This window comes from Mustela nivalis (genome assembly GCF_964662115.1).
Source record: "Mustela nivalis genome assembly, chromosome: 6".
NCBI lineage: Eukaryota > Metazoa > Chordata > Mammalia > Carnivora > Mustelidae > Mustela > Mustela nivalis.
Window position 1 is genome coordinate 12,796,438 of NC_139025.1, and position 20,694 is coordinate 12,817,131.

At 40.9% G+C, this 20,694-nt stretch overlaps 1 protein-coding gene across 9 annotated transcripts in view; it reads left to right on the forward strand.

The window, feature by feature from the left end:
• The window catches only part of SIPA1L1 (signal induced proliferation associated 1 like 1), a 363,533-nt gene that overhangs the window by 171,421 nt on the left and 171,418 nt on the right, over positions 1-20,694 (forward strand). For all 9 annotated transcript variants that reach the window (XR_014312408.1, XR_014312409.1, XM_082733366.1 and 6 more), the window contains one exon: positions 8,062-8,123. The gene's annotated coding sequence lies outside the window, so the exon portion shown is untranslated. The remainder of the gene's footprint in view (positions 1-8,061; positions 8,124-20,694) is intronic.

Sequence of the window (20,694 nt, forward strand, 5' to 3'; positions counted from 1 at the left end):
TTTTCTTGTTTGTGGTTTTGCCTTTTTTATGATGATTTTTAATGAACAGAAAATTTTTTTATTTTAGTGTAGAATGAATTTATTTTTCTTTATGGTTTTTTCTTTTTTATGTTGCTAACCTATTCTGAAGCCATAAGATATTCTTTTATTAAAAAAAGTTTTTTAATCCTGCCTTTTATATGCAAGTCTTTAGTTAAATTAGAATTGATTTTTTAATAAAGAGTGGAATATAGATTCAATTTAATCCCCCCCCCCACATGAATAAACACATGTGCAAGCACCATTATTAAATAATTCCACCTTTCTGTATTAATCTACAATTCCTGCTGTGTTGGAATTGATAGTTGGTAGGGCAGGTGCCTCCCTACCATCTTCTTCTTGTGCAATATCTTGATTTTTCTTGAGCCATTGAGTTTTCATGTAAACTTTATATATAATCACCTTGTCTTGTGTCCTGAAAAGCCCTGTGGTTGTAAATGTAAATGTGTGTGCATGTGTGTATGTATAAGCACATACACATGTGTATCCCCCACCTCTGTCACTGTGGGTGTGTCTCAGAGTAGTCCCCACTGGCAATGAACACATCTCGCACTTGGATTTTGATTTCTAAATACCACTTTCTAATCAAAGGACTCAGGACTCCTTGGCTCATTTCAGGGAAAGAAGGTACAAAATGAGACTGAAACATCTATTTTCAAAAAGTAAGAAATGCTCAGAGAATGATAGGGTCATATGAAAATGACCTAGAAGGCATCTTGAAGGGATTTCCACTGGCCAGATCTGGGACAGGTTGGGTTACAAAATGGATAATCGTAGTAGTGTATAATAAGAAAGAATAACCGTGCGGGCATACCTCGTTTCCTTGTGCTTTATTCTATTGCTGTTCACAGATCCTGTGTTTTTTAATAAATTGAAGGTTTGTGGCAGCCCTGTTTGAACAAGGTTTTGGCGCCATTTTTCCAACTGCATTGGCTCATTTCATGTCTCTCTGTCACATATTGGAAATTTTCACAATATTTCAAGCTTTTTTTTTTTTTTAAAGATTTTATTTATTTATTTGACAGAGAGAGATGGCAAGCAGGCAGAGAGGCAGGCAGAGAGGAGGAAGCAGACTCCCAGCTGAGCAGAGAGCCCGACGCGGGGCTCGATCTCAGGACCCTGGGATCATGACCTGAGCCGAAGGCAGCGGCGTAACCCCCTGAGCCACCCAGGCGCCCCAAGCTTTTTTTTATTATTATTATTATATTTGTATGGTGATCTGTGATCAGTGATAATTATAACTGGTGTAGTTGTTTTGGGCCTCAAAAATCATGCCTTGTAAGATGGTTAACTTAACTGACAAACGCTGTATGCGTTCTGACTGCTCCACTGACCAGCCCTCCCTATTCCTGCAGACACAATACTTTGACGTTAGATTAATTAATTTCCTTGCAATGGCGTCTAAGTGTTTGAGTGAAAGGAAGAGTGGCATGTCTCTCACTTTAAATAAAAAGCTGGAAATGATTATGTTTAGAGAGGAAGGCATGTTGAAAGCCAAGATATGCCAAAAGCTAGGCCTTTTGTGCCAAAAAAGCCAAGTTGTGACTGCAAAGGAAAAGTTCTTGAAGGAAATTAAAAGTGCTGCTCCAGGGGACACATGAATGATAAGAAAATGAAACAGCCTTATTGCTGACATGGAGAAACTTCTGGTGGTCTGCAGAGAAGATCAAACAAGCCACATTCCCTTAAGCCAAAATAATCCAGAGTGAGGCCCTAACTGTCTTCAGTGTTGTGAAGACTGAGACAGGTGGGGAAGCTGTGGGAGAGAAGTCTGAAGCTCGCAGAGGCTGGGCCATGAGGTGTAAGGAAAGACGCCGTCTCCGTAACGTCAGAGTGCCAGGTGAGGCAGCAGGTGCTGACGGAGAAGCTGCAGCAGGTTCTGCAGAAAGTCCAGCGAAGATCATTCATGAAGGTGGCGGCACTAAGCAAGAGGCTTTCAGTGTGAATGAAACAGCCTTCCATTGGAAGGAGATGCCATGCGGGACTTTCATAGCTAGAGAGAAGTCAACAGCTGGCTTCAAAGCCTCAAAGGGCAGGTTGACTCTCTTGTTTAGCTGGTGACTTTCAGTGGAAGCCAGTGCTCACTGGCCATTCTGAAAATCCTAGAGCCCTTTAGAATGATACTAATTCGATTCTGCCTGTGCTCTCTGAATGGGTTAAGAAAGCCTAGATGACAGCACATCTGTTTACAACATGGTTTATAGAGTATTTTAAGCCCACTATTGAAAACTGCTCAGAAAAATGTTTCCTTTCAAAATACAACTACTCATTGACAGTGCTCCTGGTCACCCAAGAGCTCCACGGAGATGGACAAGGTTAATGTTTTCATGCCTGCTAACACAACATCTACTGTGCAGCCCATGGATCAAGGAGTCATTTGAACTTTCAAGTCTTACTATTTAAGATATGTATTCAGAAGGGCTCAGATAGTGAGTCCTCTGATGCATTGGTTAGAGTAAATTGAAAACCTTCTAGAAAGGGTTTACGATTCTAGATGCCATTAAGAACATTCATAATTCATGGGAAGAGGTAAAATTACCAACATTAATTAGCAGGAGTTTTGAAGAAGTTCTTTCCAGCCGTCAGGGATGACTTTGAGGGGTTCGAGACTTGAGTCAAGGACGTAATTGCAAATATGACGGAAATAGCGAGAGAACTGGGAAGTGGAGTCTGAAGACGGGACTGACTTGCTGCGATCTCCTGATGAAACTTTGACTGATGAGGAGCTGCTGCTTGTGGACGAGCAAAGAAAGTGGTTTCTTGAGAAGAAATCTCCTTCCGATGTAGATGCTGGGCAGACTGTTGAAATGGCAGCAAACCATTTAGAGTATTACATCAATTTTGTTGATAAAGCCGTGCAGGATCTGAGAAGATTTGACTCCAGTTTTGGAAGACGTTCTGCCACAGGGGAGATGCTGTCGAACAGCTTCACGTGCTACTGAGGAGTTATTGATGAGAGGATGAGTCCATCGATGCAGCAAACCTCATTGTTGTCTTATTTTACGAAACTGCCACAGCCACCCTAAGCTTCAGCCGCCCCCACCCTGCTCAGTCAGCTGCCATCAACATCCAGACAAGACCTTCATCAGCAAAAAGGTTACTACTCACAGAAAACTCAAATGATGGTTAACATTTTTCAATCAAGTACTTTTAAACTTATGTATATTGTTTTTTAGACATAATGCTATTGCCCACTTAGTGGACTATTGTACTGTAAACACGACTTTTTTTTGCTGGGAAACCAGTAAAACCAGTGAGTTTATTGGAATACTCACTTTCTTGGGGTCAACTGGAACTGAGACCACAGTTTCTCCAAGGTGTGCCTGTGTCTGTCATTACCTATTGAATATATATATTCAAAAGCATGATATCTTTGATTTGAGTTCAACACCACAGAATTCATTCCAGCCTTTCTTTTTTTCTTCCTTTGTTTTGTTTGTAGCCTCAGAGTTTATAGCCAAGACAGTGGTCTCCGAAGAGGCTAGGTTTCTTCTCCCCCATGTTCTCTTGAGTGGTGTTATGTTGTGCATTTATAATGCAGTCCATTTGTCACTGATTGTGTTTTCATTTTGAATTGCCCCACATACTGGTTGATTTTAGTTATTTACTTTTTTTGATTTTGTGAAGAATTACCATGTTTATGTATGTCAAAACTAGACAAGGAGTTATATTCGGAGATCCGTCTTCTCTCTATTCCTTGTATTCCATTTCCAACCCCCATTTCCTAGCCTAATGGCTTTGCAATATCTGTAGAATAAAATTCCAACTTAGGGAACACCTGGGTGGCTCAGTTGGTTAAGCATCTACCTTCAGCTCAGGTCATGATCCCAGCATCCTGGGATCGAGTCCCACATCAGGCTCCTTGCTTGGCAGGGAGCCTGCTTCTCCCTCTGCCTCTGCTGCCACTCTATCTGCCTTTGTTCGCTCTTGCTCCTCTCTCTCTGACAAATAAAAAAATAAAATCTTAAAAAAAAAAAATTCCAGTTTAGTATAACTGACAGGTTCTTCTGCCATCTCAGTCTTGGCTTGTCCTTGCCCCCCATGTTCTGGCTGCTGCAGATTTCTTGGTACTCCTCAGATAGGACTGGTTCATTCCGGCCCTTGCACATTCTCTCTCTCTGCCTACAAAGATGCTCTTCTCCTCTTCTTACCTTGCTCATCTTTAATCATTCAATCCATTTTAGCTCTTGCCTGTTATGTATGGGAAGACTTCCTTTACCTACCCCTTCTCCCCACTCCTTCTCCATAATAATTCTCTCTCGTTAATTTCTAGCTCCATAGCGCTTGTGAATATTGTATACTGTTAAGACATTTAACTTAAATTATCGATGCCTAGACTTGTCAGCTTCTTTATAACTGTGAGCTCCTTAAAGACAGGAACTTTATCTTTGTGTTTTCAGCATCCAGGTCAGTTTCTTACACATTTCAGTTATGCAGTAAATGCAGTATAGTGAGTGGATTTCACTTTTTTCGTTTCTTTTTTTTTTTTTTTTAAATTCGTTTGCTCTTTATTTCATTCATGGTATAAGCAGCTGTAGAGAATGTGAATCCTTGGGTTATGCCTTTGATCTTTTTGTTCATGGCATTGTTGTATTCTCTGCCTCTCCCAGTATATTTGGGCATAACCCTGGTAGTTCAATATCTTCCTCTGATCCCTGGGATGTTGCATATCTAATTAAATTTTAGACATGGTACGGATGTTTAAGATGAGGTCAAGGTATAGAAACTGAAGTATGCAAATGTAGAAAGTCAAGACTATTTTGTCTGTCAGGTTTGCTTCCTCAACTTGAAAAGCTGGAAGAAATTGTACTGGAAACAAATCTGTTCAACAGTGTTTTAAGAACCCTAGTTAGCTTTTAAAATGTCATTATTTTTGTCCAAAGGGCACATTCAGTGACCTTGCAAACTGTGTTTCTAAGCTGCTCCTGTGAGTTTTATTCTGTGTATAGATTATCCAGCAGATAATATGGAAATGTGGGGCTTATTTCCACCAGTTTCCTCATCCACCATCTGTTACTTTCCTTCCTCCCTCTGGATTGCATTCCCTTCCCGCCACTCCTCTGGGTTCTGTCTCATCACAGCTCTTTCTCCACAGCCCCCCACCTGGAACTCCAAGCAAAGGTTTGGTTGCCGGGCAGACATCATGCTAGATAAGGGAGGGCTTCAGGACCCTGCCTTGTGGGGGTTCAAGATTTGCTGCTGCTCAGAACAGTTGATGTCCAGGGAGCCTGGACTTTGAGAAAGCATCCACTTGTACTACTGACCTGTATTTTTTATTTATAAAACAAAAATCAAAAACCAAAATATTTTACTTTTTTATTTAAGTGTAACACATATGAAGATAAGTAGATCGTAAGGGAGCCCTTTGATGAATCTTCCCAAATTGAGCATGATCATGAAACCACCACTCAAATCAAGGAGTGCAGTATTACTAACGCACCAAAATTCCCTGTTCCACCCCTTTCTGGTATCTTCTTACCCCTCTTCCCACCTCAAAGGTAACTATTATCCTGACTTATATAGGTTTACCTATTTTTGAATTTCCTAAAATGGATCATGCAGTGTATTCTCTCTGTGTCTGGCTTCTTTGTCTCAACATTATGTCTGTGAGATTCATCTGTGATCTTGTATTAATTATGATTCATTTATATTTATTACCATATAGCAGACAAATTACAGTGTTTGGGCTGGCTGCTTTTTTGGGTAAATTAAGTCTTATTGGCACACAGCCAAACCCATTCAATTACGTATTCATCTATGTAAATGTACCCCAAAAGCAGAAGTGTGTAGTTGCAATAGGGCTCAGTAGCTATATGGTCTGAAAAACAAAAAATATTTACTGTTTGGCCTTTGCAGAAAAAGCTCACTGACCCTTGCTGTATAATATTTCATTGTATGAATACTTGACAATTTGTTTGTCACTGAGTTTTGGCTATTAAGGTTAATGCTTGACTATTTCTGTGTGTGTCTTTGGGGCTACGAATGTGCATTCCTGGTAGGTATCCTGCTGGGAGTGGAATTGCTGGGCTACATTGTAAGTTTATGTTCTGTTTTATCTTGTTCTGCTCAACTGTTTTCTAGTTCACACCCCCACCAGCGGTGTGTGAGAGCTGAATTGTTGTTCGTCCTAAGACCTAGTATTGTCAGATTTTCAGTTTTAGCCATCTTAATCAGTATGTACTTTTATTTCATTGTAGCTTTATTTTGTAGTAAATGGTAAGGAATGAGGGTGAGTACCTTGTTGTATGCTTATTGACCATTGGGGTATCTTGTTTAAGTGGTCTTTTTATTGTTTTATCAGAGTTCTTCATGTATTCTGAGTGAATCCTTTGATGGATGTATGTACTGCAAATATCTTCTTCCATTCTGAGACTTGCAGCATTATTCTTTTAGTGGTGTTTTTATTTCTGTGAACCTGAAGGTGATCAGAATAGGCCACCCAAAATATGCCACTTGGCACGAGGATTATTTTGAGTGAAGGAAACTGAGAAATGGCAGATGCAGGGAGAGTTCTCTTTCCTCCCTTCCTTCCTTCCTGAAAATTGGGGCATAAATTTCCATTTGTAAGGTTACATCCCATCTCTATACCAGGAAGAGAAGAACCATTCTTCTCATTGGAGAAACTTGGGTCCACAGAATCTTACTAAGTGGTTCTATCTGCCACTTCGTTCCTGGTCCTCTTTCCACAGTTTATCATCCGTAGGCACTCCGATCTCCTTTTCCTGTCTATAGTCACTTCTGCACAATTTGTTGCCCCTTATTAAGATGGTATTTAAGCCTCTGGGTCAAACTGCTTCTCTTGTTTTTTTACTTGTTTTCTGTGACATCCCCATGGGTGTAAAAATATTAACATCAATAAAGAAACATATACCTTTTCTTCTGTTAATTTGTCCTTGTCAGTTTAATTAGCAGTCCCCTAGAAACTGAACGTGAGATGGTAGAGAAAAAGGTCTTTTCTTCCCTACAAGCTAATGAATGCCCACAACATTGGTGAACCTTACATACACCGAGGAAGGTGAAATTAGACGTGGTATTTGTAGATATGTGGACAATACCTACTCCCTGCCTTCTCAGAAGGGCACACCATCCCCAGGAAATATCATAGCAGAGAGTGATTTTTATGTTTTTAAGTCCTTTTTAATTAACAGTGTGATTTGCTATATTGTTATTTGTCCTGAAGTCCAAATAGGGACAAAGTTCTCACCTTTCACTTTCAAATACTCAAAACCTTTCCAGGATCTTGGGGTTCCTAGTTCTGTGGGTGTGTTTCTTTAGTGTTCCATGGTATTCTGAATATTCAAAGTTTTAATAAACATGCTGTCAGAAATTTGATCTAATATATGTATGTATTCTGAGACCTATTCCCTCATATCCCTGAGTTTAGAAATGTAGAAATTGAAGCTGACTTATCTCGACTTCAGTTCGTAGTGATTTGAAGAGGGTAGGTAGGTTTTCTAGGGGATGGACTGCATGGTTTTTGAGGTCCATTTAATAATTGTGTTTTTGTTTCAGTTTTACAAATAGCAGTTCAGGACAATGTTAGTTGATTAAAATATATTTAATTTGTTTGATAGTAGATACAGATGATTTGAAGGTATTTAGAGATACTCTAACACTGCAAATGTTTTCTTCTTCTTCTTCTTCTTTTTTTTTTTTTAAGATTTTATTTATTTATTTGAGAGAGAGAGAGAGGGTGGGGAGAGGAGCAGAAGGACACTCAAACTCCCCACCGAGCCCAGAGCTCGATGTGGCGCTGGATCCTGATCCCAGGACCCTGACTGAGATGTGACCTGAACCCAAGTCAGACACTCAGCCCACTGAGCCACCCAGGCACCCCTGTTTTCTCTAACTTCTAATTTAAATGCAACTGCCTAGGTTGGTTTGCCTCTTTCAGAAAAAAGATAAAACTTTTTTTTTCAACTCTTTTCTTTTAATGAGATTTCTTGTGCACTTAGCTATTTTTTTTTTCTGTTTTTTTAAACTGCTTTTTTAAACTACTGTATATTTTTCTTTTCTTTTCAGGTTATTCACTATTAATATGGATGCTATTGTCTAAATTTCTGCAGCCATGGCACAAGAATATAGTAAGTACTATCCTCTACTTCCTATGACCCCCATGCTTTAAAATGTGTTGACATTATGTCTTCAGGGTTTTCATTGGAGCAGAGGAAGTACAGAAACAAAAGTTTTTAACACTGCTTTTCTCAAAGAGATCAGTTCATTTGGTCATCTACTTCTTGAGTTGGTAGCTTTATACAGAAATTCATCATGGCATTGATTAATTGCATCTTTAGATAAACACAGTCGTGCTCAGCCTGCTTCCGGTCAGGACTAGCAGAGCGGGCATCAAGGTTGGATCCGTATCTCGTAGCCCATCCATCTCCCATGTGGGAGCTCCAGGGTCGGCCCTGTCCAGGGGCAAGCCATCCCTGCTTTGTCTGTGCTTGAGTCCTCGTGGACAAATGCCCAGGGTTGGGCGCTACCTGGACAGAAGGATGGTTTCAGGAAGGTCGCGTGATCCTATCGCAGCCAGTGACATTGGAAGGCATGTTGGCCAGGAGCTGCAGGCCGAGGCTGTCTCATACCTGAAACGAGCCTGCAGGAAGAGTCCGCCCCCCTTTCTCGTCCTCTGGGTGCTGTTCCATGCTGGCAGGGGACCTGCTGTGGCTGCACCCCGAGCAAGAAGCCACCCGGGGTGGAGGACAGAGAAGCCAGCCCAGAGGCCTCCCGAAGGCCCAGCTTTTGAGCCAATGCGTTTCCTTTTTGTTTAAGCCAGTTTACACTGGGAGCCAAAACATCCGAAGTGATTCACTTAATCTCCATTTTATTTTTAGTAATCCATTAGTTTCTCCCTGGGGAATGTGGGAGTAATTGCAAAGCAAGGCAAAATAATTCCGTTAAATTAAACTGGCAGGGTGTGCTGCTGGTGTTGACTGGCACCCTCTTCACTCTGAACAGTTAACTGATGGAGTGATTTAGGATTCAGAGACAGGAGAGTAAAATAGATTGCTTTCACTCTCTCTTTCCCTCCAGAAGGTTCTGCCTTTTAAACAACCCACTTGGCCTGGCCTGTAAACTCTGAAAAGCGTCTTGGCCTTCCTACCTGAAAACCAGCCCCCATCCCGGTGTAGATTTGGCAGTATGGACCTGTTCTTTGTGTTTTCAGATTTAAAAACAGTGGTATAGGGAATAACACACATACCCATATGTACTCTCCGTGTAATACACTAGCGAAATTGAATGATTACCACTTCTATGGAACAGTTAAAAATCTAGGATAATGCCCCTAACGGCAGCGCCCTTCTCTGGGTCCGAGGAACTGTTCCTTATCCTGCTCTTACTCGGTATTTTTCCCGATGCATTTGCCTGTGCTTTTATCGCATTTGTGCGGTACGATTTTTCTGTATGCTCTTTAACTTCAGGTAAATGTAGATACTATGTACATTTGTTCTTTAAAATCACAGAGGAGTTGAGAATAAATTTAGGATCATCGAAAGAGGCCCTAAATTTGTTCTGAGACACTAGACATCCCAGTGACCTATGCTAAATGTGTTAGACTATAAATTGTTGAGTTTAATCAACATGTGGACAGCTTTTTATCTTATTCTCTGAATCAGTGTCTGGTCTGCTAGTGAGTTCCCTTTCCTCACCTGCTTCTGTACTCCCATGCAGGCTCGACTTCTGTTTGAATAGCCTATGCTCAGAAGGCTTGCTTTTGGCAGACTTAGGTAAATCTGCATTTTCCTGCCATCACACTTACAGAATTTACTCTCATGCATTCTGAAACGTCAGTTTGTTCCTTGTATTGGTGGCAGCAGTTCCAGAAGAGGCATCCACTCCTGTGAGCAGGTTGGGAAGCATGGTGCTTTGAAACACAGGACCTCAGTCACTGGCACTGTGTCATTATTTCCTTTTGTGTCTGAGCTGGAATCTTGGAGATCATTTTGTATCATTCTTGTTGGAAATAGATCTCAAGTCATTTAACTTCTGTGATCAAATAACTCCTTCTGTTGCTCTTGGAGGATTCATGTTACCCCTTGTTCTTGTTTGGAATGTGGCCTACACAGAACTCAACAGTCATTTCCATTCAGGGATCATTAATTCCTTCACTTGGGGACATAATTGCTGATAGAGTGTCAGAGAAAGATTTATGACAGTCAGAAGAGAACTTCTTTCTTTTTTCCTAGGATGTTATTTTTGTTTAAATGTTTGATGTATAGGGAAAAAAAAAGTAAGCTCAAAAGATATTTTCTCCTTAGTTCATATATACTGTGTACATGTTACAGGAAGGAAAACAATAACATCTTTTGTTGGAATCAAATGGGGGTTTTTGTGCTGTGTATATGCATTTTTCTGTTGTTAAAAGAATGGGTCCTCCTTTAAATTTTATTTAGATGTAACTATCTTTAGCTTTTTTTCCTTCAGTGTGGACCCAGGATTTTAAGTTAAGATGTTGCCAGTGTGAGATGATTATAGCCATCAGTGGAAATGCCCAATGAGGCCCTTGTGAAAAAAGCTACTCTCCCATTGAAAGATGACTAGAATTCAAGATAGCACATGCTGTGTTATACATCAGGCCAAATAGAAGAAATACAAGATATTTACATTTTAATCCCATAGTATATTTTATATGCATTTTCTCATTAAAAAAATTTAATGTTATAGTTGCTTTTTAATGGACGAAGCCTATTGAAAAATTTTTTTTGAGAAATTGATATTGTGAACTGATGTGTTTGTTGTATTTGTGTGTGTGTGTGTGTAATGGTATCTTCTTATTTATTTTTTTATATAAAGGGATTGGTAGGCTTGGCTTGATTTTATACCTCAAAATGAAATGGTGCCTTTGTGGGGGATGGTCCATAGGGCTGAGAGAACTTCTAGACAGTGACTCAGACCTGTAATTAGGTCTTGCTCTCCGCACCCTTGTTGACTTGAAAGCACTGGCCATAGACCATTTAGTCTGGGAAAGCAATACATGAATCATCTAAATTGGCACAAATTATCTGGAATGCTACTAAATGTTTTCTATTCTTTATTCTGATTGAGGGACTGAGAAAGGGAGACTTGTTCTTTGTGAAAATACTCAAGAGGATACTTACAGATTTGGGGAACTGGATTTCTTCTCTAGATAGAATGGAAAGCAGTTGAATATTCGACATTTGTAAAACAGTTTTGATTTTGTGGATTTGCTTTAGAATATTCCTCTAAGCTCTGTATCCTTCCCTTTGGTGAACTGTTGCTTGTCCATCTTTCAGGAAGGGGAATCCAGGGACGCTCTTGTTCTCTGGAGCCTCAGCTTAACCTCCACACCACAACGGGAGTTACGGGAGAATCCTAGAAGGTTCTATTGTGCTTATTTTGCTTCCTTCTAACTTGGCCCACTCATCAATATCTCTCATATTTAGGATATAATTTTGTTACCCTTTTCTTCCCTTTCTCAAAATAAAGGGTCAACAGACCTGTTGAGACCTGTTAGGTACTTGGCAATGAAGTTGGTGAAAGTTTCTATCTTTACTAAATAAAAAGTTTACTTTGTTTCAACCTAACTTTGTAGCAAAATCTTGAAAATATTCATATTCCTTCTGAAGTGGCAGACATTTATAAATCATTTAGGTTAAAGATAAGACTATATATAGAAAGTCAGTCTTTTAATTTTTTTTTTTTTTTTCCTTTTGGGTTTTCTCTGATGGTGCATTAGGGGTCTTGCCAAGGGCTTACTATCTTACTGTGTCTGCTCTAAAGAGAAAAAGACAAGCAGACTAATCCATAGCAAAAAGACCAGATTTTCAACTTGTAACATGAGTTGACCTTTTGGTGCATGGATAAATCTTTATTTTCATTTTGGAATATATGCGAATGAGCATCTCCTAGGAATGCATCTGTTGACAGGAAGCAGAAGAAAGCCACCGCTTACCGTGTAATTGCATATCTCGCGGGTCTGTCTACTATTTTGTGTCTGTGGGTATCTGTGCATAAACATGTGAGTTATGTTGTTTGTCTTCATCTAGGGCATTGGCTCCCTGTTAGACATGGCCACATTCACTTTAGAGTTGTTGGAGATCAGGCATTCAAATCATAAAATTATTATTAGCACATGCTGATTTGAGTTGGTAGATGTTAGAGTGAATTTCTAAGAAAGAGGTGAAGTATTTTATGAATACTCTTGACAAAATTCTGTATTAATGTGGTTAGTTAAACTTTTTTCCCTAAAAACAAATCACAGAGACCTTCCTATTTGCAGTTTAGGGTGTGTTCATGGAGAACTGGGATCCTGTTTGTCACGAGGACTTGCTTAGTACGCAGTTAGCCTTCCGCTTAATTTCTTTCTACAACTAGGGACCACGAGACCATGTCTTGGTACCAAATACAAATCACCCAACCTTTTTCCCTTTAGTTTACATATTGTGTAAACAATTGGGTCATTAGCCAATACATAAACAGAGGTGTGTGAAAGCTGTATCTCTAGTGGGAATTTAACATCACTTGATGGTTTCCAAGTTACTTTCTGTAAATTATTTCTTCCATGCCAGTCAGTACCTCTTGTTTGATGGGTACAGTGAATCGTAAAACCTCAGTCAAGAATTCTAAAGTTCTTAATGAATATAAAAATACCTAAAGGAGTTTTATGTTTGATTCTGTCCTATCCCCGAGGAGCAAATGCCTTCTAACTTTGTGCCAAGGAAATCTCAGTGTTCTGAGTGAATGCTAATCCCTGACCAACACATCCCATCTCTCTCTCTTTTTTTTTTTTTTTTAATTCTCAGACTAATTAAATAGAATTAGTCTGGCCTGTAGGGTTAAGTGCCCCTTCTGTAATCTGGAGAACTCTGCTAAACTGTGTGTGAAGATAGACCAGCTGTCTCCATTTCTGTCTGGATATTTGACCCCATCCCTAAAATTTGATAATGTACTCCCTGTACTACATAAAGACTTCATTTAAAGATGGAGGTCAGTGGATTTCGATGCTCTGCAAGGGTATAGAACTTACTGCTTTTAAAGATTTAGGCCAAGGCCCAGCATTAATCACTGCTCTAATTTGATCCTTGACTTGTATTTTGATGATCATTTGGAATATCCATTCAATTGTATTTATTCAATGCATGAAGAAAATCTCATTTAATACTGTCTCCCAGCATTGGGGCGCCTGGATGGCTCAGTGGGTTAAAGCCTCTGCCTTCAGCTCATGTCATGATCCCAGGGTCCTGGGATCGAGTCGCGCATTGGGCTCTCTGCTCAGCAGGGACTATGCTTCCCCCTCTCTCTCTGCCTGCTTCTCTGCCTACTTGTGATTTCTGTCTGTCAAATAAATAAATAAAATCTTAAAAAAAATACTGTCTCCCAGCATATTTAAAAAAAAATCTTTAATAAAAATAATATATTCTTATGAAAATGTAAAAACAGATAACCATAAAGATGAAAACCAAAATGAGAACCATGTAGAATTATGCCATCTAGAAGTAGCTGTTATTAACATTGGCTAATAATGTGTTCTCACAGAACACAGAGCATGCCATTAAAACATGGATACGTCCCTCACCCCAGTTCTGAATAAAGATGGATGGTGGTGGCACCCAAAAACCCTGAAATACCTCTATATGGTACGTGTTAAACCTAGTATCATCTCAACTGCTACCTGTGTTTAGTTCCACAGGTTGTCATCACGTCGTCACAGAGTAAGGAGATAGCCTCTTGAGAGAGAAGCTGGACTGGGGCCCATACTGGCTACCTTTTGTTACCATCCACTTTGAGGGAGAGATTTTCATGAGTACGGCATAGTTCTTGTTTTTCTTTTTTAAGTGAAGGTGTATTGTGAAAAAGCTGCTTTCTAGAAAGAGTAGAATAGTGTGCTTTTGAAAGAAAGACATTCCGCTCCCTTGATGGAGAGATAGGAGAGAAGAGTCAAGGAACCGAAGGCTCATGTGGTAATTCTCCAGGGATGACTGAATGTCAGAGTCTCTCCTGGGCGGGCTGGCTCTCTCTCTCTCTTGCTCTCTTTCTTTCTTTCAGTACGGCATATCTGTCCCCTGCGACCTCCTCTCCGATGCTCCTCATCTCTCCTCTCCCTCCCCTGCCCTGTGGCAGCTTCCCACAACCGAGCAACGCAACATGGCAAACCTGCGGAATTCTGCACTGACTCGCGCTCTGATGTTCCCGCTTCAGGCTTCGGTTTGCAATAACTTGGGCGACTGTGTGGTTTGCAAATCATCGCACCACAAAAACTCAAGCCACAGACATCTCCCTGGATCTAAAAGTATTTGTCCTTTGTGGTGTTGTGATAGTTTCTGAGCATTTGTTTGTTGGCCTCCTTCTCAAAGGCCCCAAATAACGTGGCATGCCACAGCCCTCTAGGCTTCCAGTGGGCCACTTTCAAGTGTCCCTCACGGAGCCATTCTCCATGAGCAGTGATGCGCTGCAGCCCGTTAGTGGGTAATGAGTACCCTCCCCGTTTCTTGTCCTGAAGCCATTGTGGTGTAAACAGAACAAATGAAGAGAGCTTTACACTCTCTTCCAAGTAGAGAGTGTAAAAGTTTTTAAGAGAAAGTCTGCATTTTGTGTGGTGTCGTTCAGTTTTGGCACTGCGTCTGCTTAAATGTCAGCCTGGAGTACTTTGGGAGGCTCCGCCCCTGGAAGGCACTGAGGATTTTTGGAAGAGTGTTAATCCGAAGCTGTTAATGTTAAAGAACGTTTGTTACACAGCAGCAGCTTGCTGACTTCACTTTTGCCATTGCAGTGTCTTCCACTGAGAGACCCCGGAATTCTGTCAGGCAAATAGGGCCAGGTTTTACATTACTTGGTAAGTTTATAGTATTGGAAAACACTCAAACTTAGGTTCATTGATATCACAATGTGTTTTTAGTTTTAAGTACTTTTTTTTTTAAGATTTTATTTATTTGACAGAGAGAGAAAGATCACAAGTAGGCAGAGAGGCAGGCAGAGAGAGAGGGGGAAATAGGCTTCCTGCCGAGCAGGGAGTGTTTTTAGTTTTAAATATCAAATTGAGGTCTTTGTATTTCAGTGGTTGAAGAAAGCAAATTTTAATTCATTTTTAAAAGTCATTATTAAATAATAATCCTATCTTTTCTACCAGTTTTACCTGTGGGACATTTAAATACTGCACAATGATATTTAGTAGTTCTGAACAGTTGTCTTTTTTTTTTTTTATGATTTTAGTTATTTATTTGTCAGAAAGCACAAGCCGGGGAATGGCAGGCAGAGGGAGAAGTAGGCTTCCCATTGGGCAAGGAGCCTGACGCAGGGCTGGATCCCAGGACCCTGGGATCATGACCTGAGCCAAAACCACACGCTTAAAAATGGACTGAGCCACCCAGGCACCCCCGAACCATTGTTTTTTCATCCACAATGTTGGGATTGTTTTTCAGTTGATTCTTTTGGATAACACGCATTAGATTTATTTCAGGCAACTCTTCTCAGCCCCGTTGCTGTAAGTAAATAAATAAAGAACCCTCCCCGTTTATTTATTCGCTTCTCATACTCCTAACAGGTTACAAGACTATCAGCGGGTTCCTGATTTTATTAAGTTTATTACTCCGCACAAAGACAGCTTGATGAGTTTTTTTGCTTTTAGGTATGATTCCAATATGATCTCTTTTTGGAAGGGCTGTGGATAAGTCATTTTCAGTCCGTCTCCCCATCTTGTTCCTTAGAGTGGGCTACCTCTTTCCTTCTTCACCTCCACTTCTTCCTCCTTTTTGGAGATGGAGAGTTGGAGCTGGAGTGGGGTTGAGGCAGAAGGGTAGTTAGGGTAGTTAGATTTGACTTTTTTTTTTTATTTTAGATTTTATTTATTTATTTATTTATTTATTTATTTATTTATTTGACAGAGAGAGAGAGAGATCACAAGTAGGCAGAGAGGCAGGCAGAGAGAGGGGGAAGCAGGCTCCCCGCCAAGCAAAGAGCCTGATGCAGGGCTCGATCCCAGGACCCTGAGATCATGACCTGAGCCAAAGGCAGAGAGGCTCAATGCACTGAACCACCCAGGCGCCCCTAGATTTGATTTTTTCAAAGTGGAGGATGAGAATAAAATCAAGTTCAAGTAAAGAATGAAGTGGTGGACCTGATCTGGGAAAAAAATTAGAGGGTAAAGAATTCGGGTGAGGAATTTATAGTCTAAAAAGTGAAACACCAAAGGGAAGTTGCTAGCTCTGCCCTTCCCCCATCAGCTGTTTCTTCTGTGGACTTCCTCGCACCAGGTAGCCACTATTTCCTCACCAGCGTCTGAGGACAGCTTTTGAGCAATAGTTAACTTGTCAGTGGGTTTTTTTTTTCCTCTTCCCCCATAGTAGATGCTCAGTTAATAGAAAGTTTGACTTGCAGAGTTAGCAGAAAGAAAAATAGTCCTTAAAACTGCCCTTCTAATTTGCTATTAGATGAGTTCCTCCTTCATTATTTCTGTGAGGAGGCTAGGAGGTAAGTGGTGGTGCTTTTTAAAAAAATTGAATCTTCCCTACTGTTATACCAGGATTTTTCTTTTCTTTCTCTAGAGGAATGAAAAGTGTGAGAAATCATTCAGGTTTCAAGTTAAGAAGGTACATTGTTGTCTAGTTCCCACAGAGATGATTTCTAGCCATTCTTATATTTCATTGTTCTCCGTAAATTGGTTCAATTAACATTTTGTTCTGAAATCTTGTCACATTGAGTTCGTGGAGTCCCCTAGAGGTGGCGTGAAACCACAGCTCAGAATCACTGCATTAGGGATCATCCCTTGGCCAGAAAGGCAGTTAATCTGGAGTTAGTCTGGAGGAATACCGTCTGGATGCTTTAGTGATTCTCTTCTGCCTTCTTCAGATCTCTGTCCTTATCACCAGGTCTTTAAACTTCATTGTCAAGTTCACTCTCTTCCTGATGTTGCAAAATAGAGGCATGGTCATGGTGCTTTTTGGAGGAGTTTGTGTCTGTTTTCTGCTATTTCTGGATACAAAAGGCACAGCAGGACCATTCTTCTGGGTTTCAATGCTTAAAAAACAACAAAGTTGAAGGAGAAAGAAAGAAAGGAGAGAACAAAAGGAAAAGAGTCTGGTTTCTTAAGTAGTTTGTCTTTCTTTTGCAGATCCTATTTTGGTCATGATTATTGAATGTCATGTACCACTGACTGCAGGCACAGGGTGTTTCCAATCTGGGAGAAAACCATGGTCTATAAAATAGTTTCTCGGTTATGGTTTCTCAGCTGTTCTTTAGCACAAGAGAAGATGCAATTATTTCAGTTTTGCTAGTTGTTTTCCTCTAAGGGCAGAGGAGAACATTGTTTTTCTGTGAGCTTCCTAAGGCCAAGTGGTCTGTTTGACGCTGGGATGTTCCATGTAGTCCCGCATGGACTTGGCCCATTTTCCCAAATGAGATAATGAATACAAAAATGCTCTAGTAAACTATAAAATATCATAAAAAGGAGAAGTATCATAAATCGTTCTCACTATTATTCTGGGCTAGAGTGGGTGACTACAGATATTCTGCTTAGTTCGTGACCTTTCATCTAAGCATCTAAGAACCGGCTACTTCTGATAATCCTGTTTCTGGGGACTAGCTAGTTCTTGATGATGCCGGGTTTTTTGTGTTTGTTTGTTTTTGTTTTTTCATTTTTTTTTTTTAAATCTGCCTGGACCTTTTATGGCAGAAAAATGATTTGCATATTGAACAAATGTTGTAATGTATATTGCATTAAAATGAGTTCCTGACATTTCACAATATTTACAAACACAGGAGTCACTGCCCTTCATATACGGCAGTAATTGTCTGTTGGCAATGACCGTGAAGTTCTTGGCCATGTGAAAAATTACTTCAGAGTCTCAGTCTCCTCGTTCAGCCAGGGGCCTGCTTCTCTGGCAGATGGACTTTGTTGCCTTGGTTGAGCTTTCGTATAGAATATTGCTTTTTGTTTTGGATTAACTCTTTGCCCTCAGGCTTTTCAGTTGGTACAAATCCAGGGGAAAGACCGTTCTGACTTAGAGATGTGACCTGGTCTATAGAAAGTAGAACTTGCGAGGACAATTAAGAGGGGGAAGAAGACTTTGTTTCCTCTCTCTCCCAGAGGATCTACAAAGCAGAACTGTTCTCGTCTAAGTCCTCAAGCCTCTGTGGGTGAAGCGGCCCCGTTTCCGCAGGTACTGTCTCATCAGGTGCCTGCAGTGGGACGCGGCCACGTCAGTCCGCAGGCAGGATGATAGGTGCTTCTGCATGGGCTGTGACCGCCTCATCAGAAACGCTTCCCCGGCTCTCAGTAGTGGATCCGGGCCGACTCTCGGGGGGCTCTGAAAATACCGTCTTCGTTTACATCCCCAGGCCTCTTGGAATTGTTTCCAAACACTAATGGCTTGGTCTCTGCGGCTCGTTTCACTCAGGGGCGGAGATGGGCTGATGGTGGCATGTTTTCTAAGGCTGTCTGATTCGAGGGACGTTGTAGGTTCTTCCTTTCCAATATACAGATCTTCCTCGACTTAGAGGGATTCTGTGCCAATAAACCCATCCTAAGTTGAAAATCGCAGAAGTCAAAAATGCATTGAATACACCGATCCTGCTGAACATGAGGCTTGACCTACCTAGCCTGCCTTGACGTGCTCAGAACATTTGCATGAGTCTGAAGGTGGGCAACATCGTCGTTCATAAAGCCTGTTTTACAAGAAAGTGTTTAAGATACCATGTAATTTGTTGAGCGCTGCTCTGAGCGTGAAAAGCAGAACAGTGCTATGGGTACAGGATGGCGGTCGGTGTACCGGTGGTTTACCCTCAAGATCACGTGGCTGACTGGGCCCTGTGGCTGGTGGTCACTGCCCAGCATCCGGAGACAGGATCTTAACATGTATCACTAGCCTGGGAAAAGATCAAAATTCAAAATTCCAAATAGGCATTCTCCTGCTTTTGCACCATTGTAAAGCAAAAAAATCATTAAATTGAACCATCATACCCTGGGGACTGTCTGTATATTGAAATCAAATTCAGCGAAAGGCTGTGATAAAGTTGATTCATGGAATTTGTTTTTAGGTATTTGGGTTTTGTTTGTTTGTTTGTTTGTTTTTTAAGCAGAGAATTATAACGAGGCTAACAGTTGTCTTGGAAGTGATGTCTGTCTTGGCTGAGTAAGAAAAAGAAGAAAGTGGCAGTGGAAACACTTGATGGACCTGGATGAAAATGTTTTAAACTCTTGTTAGCATAGAAGTCTCCTCCTTCAAAAGAGAGGGGATATTTAAACTTAATTATGGAGGCCTTTTAAACTGGAATTGGGGTGAAAGCAAGAGGACTCAAACATGCAGAGAAAAGAAAGTCCAAGTTGTAACTTCCACAGCAACCAGACTTGTTTAAGCTACAAAGAAGCAATTTCTTGTCTCCACCTCTAGTCCGTGTATATAATTCATGACCCCATATGAGGTGAATTAACTCTTTTATTGGGCCATTTATTAAATGTTAAGTTCCATCTATTGGTGAGTAAATCAGCCTAGAGAACATGTTCCATATTGAGAATGTTTGGCTAACCTAAGGATTCGTGTGTTTATTAGTCTGTGATATCTCCATTTTAAGGAAAGTAAATACAGGCCCAACGACATAGTTCTCTGTTAAAAGCAGCAAAACAAGTCACTTGAAGGGCAGGGAGCAGATGGGTCCTTGCATACTTCGTTCTCAGAAAGATAATTCGTGTGGACACAATGCAGGCTTCGCTCTAACGAGAGAGAGTCCAGCTCTGCCCGCACGCCCTCGTTCTGTTAGGCCGGCCTATGGCCGCTGCGCAGCGCTACCTCAACGTTCTCCCGTCATACCTTTTCCATCGATGGAGCAGAGGACTTCCACACACCTGGGGACTAGGACAGATGGAGGAGACAAAGGCAGCTTCGGGGCCAGCCTACTTCCCAGCTCCCGTCTCCTTGGTCGCTCTGTACTCGCTTCACACCTGCTCTGTGAGGCCCTGCTCCTGTCCACAGGTGACCCCTTCATCCCATCTGTCTCGCGGTCCTCCCACCTTCCAGGTGTTGACCTTTAGCCGTGTCATTGCATCTCTCCCAGCTCATCGCTACTTTGCCTGTCAGCGCCCTCCAGCTCTTTCTCTGTCCAGCACAGATCTTCCCGCCTGTCACAGATCTGTCATCCTCTCTCGTTCCCTGCACTGGGGGGAGAGGAGCTTGACATCATCACTTTTCTACCCTTTGTCTTCAAGATTTTTGTTTTTTAATTTTTTGAGCTGTCATATGCACGCAATAAAATGCATATTAAGATTTGGGCTATGTCTAGTCATTGGCTCTTAGGAATGAGGCTGCTATAAGCATCCTTATGAAATCATTTTCTGAGCATGTATTTTCATTTTTCTTGGGTAGATATCATGGAGTAGATGGATGTTTTGCTGTCTAAGAACCCATCAAACTGTTTCTCCAAAGTGGTTGTGCCATTTTATACCAACAATGTGTGAGGTTCTAATTGCTCCCCGTTCTTATCAGCATTTGGTATTGTCAGGTTTTGTTTTGGTTTTCATTTTAGCTGTTTCTGGTGGGCTGAGTGTGAAACACAATCTCATTGTGGTTTTAGTTTGTTTTTTTCCCTGAAGTCTAATAATTTTGGGGATCTTTTCATGTGCTTCTTGGCTATTTATCCCCCCCCCACTCTTTTTTTTTTTTTTTTTTTTGCAGAGTATCTTTTTTCAAGTATTGAGTGTTTTTC